This window comes from Triticum aestivum, chromosome 2D (genome assembly GCF_018294505.1).
Source record: "Triticum aestivum cultivar Chinese Spring chromosome 2D, IWGSC CS RefSeq v2.1, whole genome shotgun sequence".
NCBI lineage: Eukaryota > Viridiplantae > Streptophyta > Magnoliopsida > Poales > Poaceae > Triticum > Triticum aestivum.
Window position 1 is genome coordinate 172,403,703 of NC_057799.1, and position 8,812 is coordinate 172,412,514.

General features: G+C 40.5%; 1 long non-coding RNA gene across 2 annotated transcripts; it reads right to left on the bottom strand.

The window, feature by feature from the left end:
• Nucleotides 1–476: 476 nt before the first annotated feature.
• On the bottom strand, nt 477–3,616 carry LOC123052407 (uncharacterized). 2 transcript variants are annotated; one of them, XR_006424692.1, is made up of 2 exons: nt 3,322–3,616; nt 477–3,247 (listed from the first exon to the last, which is right to left on the bottom strand). It is a non-coding gene; the product is annotated as an uncharacterized lncRNA (long non-coding RNA). The 2 variants fall into 2 exon arrangements; XR_006424691.1 differs by having other exon boundaries at nt 477–3,252.
• Between the last annotated feature and the right edge of the window lie 5,196 nt (nt 3,617–8,812).

The window sequence follows — 8,812 nt, forward strand, 5'->3', positions numbered from 1 at the left end:
ACACCATGATAGTTCTGCTGAAAACAGCGTCAGCCCGGGGTTAGTTTCATTCAAATCATGCAAGTTAGAGTCCAAAACAAGAGGAAAAGATTTAGGAAAAGTAGATACGTTGGAGACGTATCAGTCACCTAGATACTCCAATGTCACCACAAGTATCTGTCGATATGCATCAAACAATCTCAGATTCATAATATTCAATCCAACACAAAGATCTTCAAAGAGTGCCCCAAGGTTTCTACCGGAGAAAGTAGTACGAAAATGTGTATGAACCCCGATGCATAGATTACCCCAATGTTACGATAATCCGCAAGTTGGATACCAAAACATATATCAAGTGAATCAATAGAACACCCCATTGTCACCACGGGTATCCACATGCAAGACATACACCAAGTGTTATCAAATCCAAAAAAATTCAATCCGATAATAGTGAAACCTCAAAGGTAAAAACCCAATTCATCACAACAAGGTAGAGAGGGAAAAATACCATATGATCCGACTATATTAACAAAGCCCATGGTTACATTAAGATCGTGCCGGATCAAGAACATGAGAGAGAGATCAAACACATAGCTACTGGTACATACCCTTAGCCACGAGGGTGAACTACTCCCTCCTCGTCATGTAGACCGCCAGGGTGATGAAGATGGCTTCCGGTGATGATTTTCCTCTTCGGCAGGGTGCCAAAACAGGCCTCTGATGGAGATTGCTTTGGTATAGAGGCTTGTGGCGGCGGAACAACTCATCTAGGTTTCTTTTGGGGGTTTCCTCAACATATAGGAATATTTGGCGTTGGAATAATGTCAGGGGGTCCACAAGGAAGTGACAAGCTCAAGGGGCGCAACCTAGTGGGAGGGTGCGCCCCCAGGCTTGTCATGCCCTCATGGCTCTTCTGGCCCTTCCTCAAAACTTCATGGGTCTCTTTTTGTCCATAAAAAATCACCGTAAATTTTCAGCCTATTCCGAGAACTTTTATTTCTGCACAAAAAACAACACCATGGTAGTTCTACTGTAAACAACATCAGTCCGGGTTAGTTCCATTCAAATCATACCAAAACTATATAAAATTATTGTAAACATGGCATGAATACTTCGTAAACTAGATGATACCCCACGCGTTGCTGCAGTAATTTATAGATGAATTTCAACAATATAAAAGTATATGACATAAACAAATGAGTATATAGTATTAAAATTGATAGGTCATGGTTGTGAATGGCAGTGAGAATAATAAAATAGCAGTCATACACAGCCCCTTCATGTGAAAATACTGGCATTGATAATGTGCCATTGTCGCGCAGTTCAATGGCAAGCACCAATATCTACTATATGTAAATAGGACAAAATATTTATACTACAAGAACTTCAAGACAAGAAAAACAACCAGGAAATTATACAAACTAACGTTTTGTTAGTTTGCTCCTTGAATGTTGCCTACCCTATTGCGTACAATCTTGAGTGACAATCTGCAGTTAGTTACCTCAGCTAGCAATGTTGTATGACCACTTACCAACATTGGAAGAAAAACCTGAAACTACTATAATAGTTCGTTATGGATTGATAATAATGGTGATAACATGTTGTTTTGGCAAACCTATGTCAAGAAGCTCTCAGAGAAGACCACAATCTTCAGACTCTAGCATGGAGACTGAAAGAGCCTCACTTGGCATAAAATTCATATATATCTGATTTGAAGGCTGGACATATATTGTACTACCTTCCTGTGTATAAAGCAACTTGACAATTAGATAGGAGGACATCTGTTACATTTTGTGTACAATAAATGTATGATTAAAGAAATCATGCTACCAATATATTTTTAGCTTTCATACATGGTCAAGAGAAGTCGTTAAATCAAAGAGTAAAAAACAAATTAATAACTTCAAAATAACATATGTAGAATTAGAACAACATGAGGGAGATGGGGTTATTCTTTGACTACATTATAAAGATTACACCGGTCACCTCACTTGCAGCTTGTTTGAATTTTCATCAACTACCTTGTCGACATGACTAAAAAAATGTTTGCACAAACAAAATGAGAGTGGGTGAGTTAATAGCAGACTAATAGTACCTCAAGGTGTTGGTGTAACTACTCAAATCAAAACAAATAGTCAAAGAACAATCAAATTTTAAATAAGCAACAACAACACAAATTATCCAAACAAATCTATATGTCCAGCCATTAAAAATATTAGTATGTGACAGCCCTACGAAGTATTAGTGTGTGACAATCCTACGACGCAGAAGGTGACTGAATCTTGTGTAGGAACAACGACTTGCTCACTCACCAGTGCAACAGAGAGGACACATCGCAACGTGTAATAACAAATAAGGAAGATGCAAATTCAGATAGTCCAAGTAAATAGGATTAAGAGGTCCACTTCACTCAAGATCATTAGATCATTGCATACCAGGACCATCCTTACAACCAGCTAGTCGTACCTAGGAGCTATCAACATTGGCACACTACATAACCTAAATTTGTACTGACTCTGGTTAATTAGGCTACTCCTCCTTAGTCCTTCCTAATTTCAAAGCAGTACCCATGTACTTTCCAATCATCATCCATAAATTGTAAACAAAATTCACACATACATACTCTCGCATAAGAAAGATTCATCGGAACAAAATAACTGCACACTATCTCCTTGTAGAAACTTTTCAATGTATGGTAGATGGCATTCGTATCCTTTATTTGGCAGAACAGGAACCCCTTGCAAAGCTAACACTTGGAGTGGTATATTCTTCAGCCTTATAAGTGTATAAAGGCTCTAAGGGTTAAATATTCCAAAGCATCACCATATGATTCTCAACTGCAAAACAGAACAGGGTTAATGCAGACGGTAACCTAGCCTATAGTCAACGAACTAATTGCAGGTTGAACAATCCCGAGTAGGAGGAAGCAAGGAGAGGAAGTAAGAACGCGCACCATGGTTTTTTCTTGCAAACGGGGTCTCATACTCCGCCTCACAGTCGGATGCAGATGATGGATAGCACGGTGCTGGACGCTCCGTCCTCGCTTGGTTGAGGTGGAATAGTTCGTTGTCGTCGGCGAGAAGGAGCGCCTGCAAGTCCACATCCACAGCCAGTGCCTCATGGCCTCACCCACCATAGGGGAGGTGCTGGAGAGCTGGAGATGCCGCCCATGGTGCTAGGTGAGGTGTTGTTCGAGCGCGTCACCAGACTGGGGAAGAAGAAGATGTAGTCACAGAGCAGCGTGGCGATGGCGGTGATGGCTGCAGATCTGTCCTGTTCAGCCCACACGGGGATTCAGATGAGTCACGACGGGGGCTTTAACTCTGGTGGATGAAGGCATACCAGCAGGGGGATTTGGATCCGGCAGCAAGCATCTGCGGTGCCGCAAAGTGGTAGAGGTAGCGGCGAGGAGACACCGAATCCCGGGCGGCTCCAATTTGTCCCATCACCGGAAGGAGATGGGCAATAAAATCCCTCGACTGGTGTTGAAGACAGATGATTGCTCGCATGCCACCATCCGTTTCTTGTGTGTTTATGGTGGGGACATAGTGGGAAGGAGAAGAGGACGACGTATCAAATGGAGAGGTTGAAGGGGAAAGAGTAGCAACGGTGTTTTAGAGAGGCGAGGTTGAAATCCCCAGGATGAGCTGCTGCTAGAGTGGAAAAAAGATTTTTTTTGCAACGCCATGACCGTAGGGGAATAAGATTAATTGGATGATTTTGCAACTGACTGATGATGTGGCATAAAGCTGATGTGGACAGTGTGCATGGTGATAGAATAGGTAGAAGTGGGGAGCAACTTCTTTAGAATGGTAGATTATAGATACGTTGAAGAAGTATCAACATCCCCAAGCTTAATTTCTGCTCGTCCCCGAGTAGGTAAATGATAAAGGAAATGATTTATGAAGTGTGAATGCTAGCATAATGCATAAGTTTGATCAATGATAATTTCAATCACCTTTTCTAACATCATTAACAACAACTCTTTCTTATAAAACTCATCTTGATAAAGTAGCAATCAATTCACATGTTATGGTTCAAACAATGCACTCTCCTGAAACTTAACAACGTATGTTCTTAGTCACCAAACAATTCTAATGCATATTATTTTCAATAAAGTCTAAGTAAGAGCCCCACATACTCAATTATCATATAGTCTTCTATGATTTCTAATACTCAAAGCATATCTTTAGAACAAATAGTATTCATCGAACACAGAGAAAGATAGGGACTTAATGTTTTGCCTCCCAACTCATTTATCATAGAGATAATTGTCAACAATAATAATTCATGATCAAATATATTTGAATGGCCATATATATCTGGATCTTTCCCCACCACATGATGATTACCAACTAAATAATAGGTTAGAATAAGAAATTGACTCAATAAAAATAAAATTAACAGAAAAAGTAAAAGATAAGCCCTTCGCGGAGGGAAGCATGGATTGGCAGAGGTGCCAGAGCTCATTGCTTAAAACAGAGATGAATACATTTTGAGTGGTGCGCATTTCCCGCCAATGTCACAAGTAAGGTATTCAATATCTTCCATGCTAAATACATTATTGACAGTTCCCATGCGGAAATGAAAAGTTTACTCCCCCTCAACCATACAATCATAATCCATGGCTAGCCGAATTCACAGGTGCCCTCCAAACAATCAACTTTCCAGAGGGGGTTTATTTTATTATATTTTTCTTTATTATATTTTTTTGATTGACGGGATTGGGCATCCCTTATACCAGCCTCTCTCATGCGAGGACAAGTGAATAAACACCCATCATGAGAATAACCCGCTTAGCATGGAAGATACTGGCCACCCCGTCGCTCCATGAGCGGCACGGGCACACAAAATAGATGTTTATTTGAAGATTTTATAGATGGCGCATGCAAATTTACTTGGAATGACATGGTAATATCGTATATAGGTAGATATGGTGGACACTCATGGAAGAAACTTGGCTCAAGAATTTTGGATGCACAAGTAGTATTCCTGCTTAGTACAGAAATGTTTGCTAGCAAAAGATTCTAAACAAGCACCACATGTTGGAGGATTCATAACAATATAACTTCAACTAATTTCTGTACTAATTATGCTGTCTTCCTTGTCCAACTTCAACTAATTTGCCCAAGTTTGAAAATAATTAATGGGTATTCATAAAAGATGTCCTAGATATTATATTTGTATGTGAAATTTCTCTTCCATATACTAATCATTCATGAATTGCTTGTATGACCAATATTGTGATTGTCAAACTTCAATAAATTTTACTTTATAAACCAAATGTGAAACTGCTACTAAGCATGATACAAGTATCTGAAGCACATATAATTTCAAATTTATGATATTCAATTCATTCAACAAATCACTCTTAGGATATAAGTGAAGCACAAGAGTAAATGACAAACTACTCAAAAAAGGTATAAGTGAAGATCAAATGAGTAGTTAAATAATTAAGTAGCTATGTTAGGACTCTCTCTCTCTCATTAAAAACTTTTAGATCTAGGTATTTTATTCGAACAACAAACAACTATAGAAGGTTACTCCAAGAATAGCACATATCATGTGAACAAATAAAAACTTAGGCTCAACCAAAACTAACAGATAGCTGTTGATGAAGAAAGGTGGGATGCCTACCGGGGCATCCCCAAGCTTAGATGCTTGATACTTCTTGGAATATTAACTTGGGATGCCTTGGACATACCCAAGCTTTAGCTCTTGTGTCTTCTTAATTCATCTCATATCGCGGTTTCTCCTAAATCTTAGAAACTTCATCCACACAAAACTCAACAAGAACTTGTGAGATAAGTTAGTATAAATCAATGCTAAACCTTATCATTCTAAATCACTAAAATTATTATTAAACATTGCATACTAAATGCATCTACATATCTAATACTCCTATCCTCAAATAGAATCATTAAACAAGCAAACATATGCAAACATAATAGTAATCTGTCTAAACAGGACAGTCTGTAAAGGATGAAGAAATATTCATACTTATTTTAGTCCAAAAATTCGGAAGAATTTCCACACCGTGGAAATTTTTCATAGCTTAAGTACACGTCGGTCCTAAACAAACAGTGTTTAACCCCTTTTCGCGACGACATTTGGAACCGTCGCCAAGTGAGTATAGGCGATAGGGGGGGGGGGTCCTTCCCACACGATCCAGAAATCGTCGGGGATAGGCCCTCCTGGGACCCAGGCTGGGGCTGTGTGCGATCGGGCGAGGCATCGAAACCCAATCATTTCCGTAGGTATGTACATCCCACACGGTGAATCCCAGAAATCATTTCCGTAGGTATGTACATCCCACTCGGTGAATCCCAGAAATCATTTCCGTAGGTATGTACATCCCACACGGTGAATCCCAGAAAAACATTTCCGTTCGTATGTATATCACACACAGTCAATCCAAGGAATACGTTTCCGTTCTTATGTACATCCCACACAATCAATCCAGGGAAAACGTTTCCGTTCGGACATACATCCCACACAGTTTTATGTGTAGGCTCGTGTGTGAAAGGTGTAACTATCACACACGGTCTGCCTTGGTTAACTGTTTGCTTTTATCAACTATATCACACATGATTTGATGAAGAAAACTGCGAGGCATCGGGCTATCCATCGCAAGCGCTTTTACTGCTAGAACCGTTTGCAAAGGTCCATGACACATTTAGCAGGTTTATTAGTTTACAATTAATAATTCCAGTATTATGCAAATTCACATTTCATATCGAACATATGTTTGCCAATTTCATATCAGGCACATAAATATATTATAACATCACAGTATGGTAGCTACATGAAAATAGCACAGTACAACATATAGCTAGTTCAACTTCATAAGAACAATATATTCATTTCCCTAATCGAGATCATCCAGGCTCGTCTTATCCACCTCTGCTTTCAGTTCAGTAAGAACCTGTTTTGCATGGGCCAACTGGGAAAGTGCCTCCTCCTTCGCCAACACCATCTTAGCAAAGTCTGATTTAAAAAATCTGAGCTCATTCTCCACCTTCAACTTTTTATCCCACATCTTGAAATGTGCTTCAGCGTTGACAACAGTTTCTCTAAGCCTACGTGTGTTCTCTTCCTCATACATGCTCCAGAGCTTCGCTAGGCACATCTTCAAAGACTGTGGCCACTCTTGATCAACCCACTCCAAGTAAGAACACTTCCGTTCATCCTATAATATTTAAAACTAGATCAGTAACAATTGTAGGGGAAATGGGTTTATAGCAACATAGAAAATCACCAATGCTTATTTTGAAAAACTGAAGAAACATGTTAATTATGACATATCTTCTCAAAAAGATCAATGTGCAAATGAAATAATTGGTACTGAGACAGCAACCAAATTCTGGAACATCAGAAGCTATAATTAACTACAACGACGCTACAAGTTCTTACTCATGTACAATAAATAACAAATTGAACATTTTATGAGGAAGGTAAATATAACTGCAACAGCATAGCGACAGTGTTTGGATGACAGCAAATTGATACTAATAGGTGTGTACATGCACAAATTTAGTAACATAGAACTAATAGCACTAAGGCCATCCACTATGTATGCCAAAACTGGGGTAAAGACAACTGTTGCTACATCTCGCACCGGTGCCCTGCACTGGCAAGCCGATGCAGCGGAAAAAAATCAGGGACCCGGACTCTGGAGCACGTAGTTGCTCCGATGCCCAGTTCCTTCATGCCATAAAGATTTAGTATTTTACTGCTTGGCTGCTCGGATGTGTGGACCAAAGTTGGCTGCACAAACTGCTGAAGCGGTGCCAAATAATTTTCTAATGGCACCGCTGATGAGATGGCAACAATTTAAGATACTAGGTACAAACTGTGACACTGTCTTAGGATGCATTTGGTTGAAGGTGTGGTATGAATGGGTTGGGACTGTGACAGTGTCTGAATCACATCTAACAAATGATTTGTAACAACGAAAGAGGGTCTAACCTTCTCTGCACATGCCAGAAACTTCCTCCGACTGTCCATAGAATCAAACGCAACTAGCTTCACGCATGGAGATTGATGGTGAAAACGAGCAGATAGATCTTTAGCCATCCCGCTCCATTCGTTGCCACTGATGGTCCTAGGGAGCTACAAGAGGAAGAAATGACTCAAATTGACCACCGGGTAAAAATCCTTCATTCCAAGTCATAGCCCGAGAGAGAGAAGAGAGTCATACCCGAGTGGTGAAGGAGTAGTCGCCGGAGGAGGAACCGCTGGAAAGGTCTTTGAAGAAGACCATGGCGACCGCGACAGTAGGATGCGAGGCGGCGAGAGCGAGGAAGCGGCTATAGCTTAGCTTGGAAGGAAGGAAGGAGGAAACAGGGGAAATGTGACCTGTGGACGGGGAGAAATGGGGGTGGGGATAGATATTTTGGCGGTAGGCCAAAATTTTGGAAATGTGGAGGGAAACTTTGCGCGCGGTGCCGCCGGACCATTCACTTTGAATGATTGTGTGCATCGCAAACGATTCTTCTGCTTTACGCGCATGGGATGAGTTTGATAATTCAAATTTTGGTGGAAATTTCCCCGGGTACGTCATTGCATAATTTAACATCGCTTCCTAATTTGGGCACACAAAAGAGCGTACAGCAGACAGACCACACTTACTGAATCGAGCAATTTTAGTAATTAAACAGAGCCAGTTGACCTAAACATTGCTCTAACAAAAGACTAGCATTAAAAACAAAGCCTAAGTACGCATAATTTTAACAAATCCGCCGCCGTGCCGGCCTATGCATCGCCGGTGTGAGATGAGACGTCGATGACTTGTCCTGGCGACATGCCGCCGTTGGTGGACTCCGCATCCCCC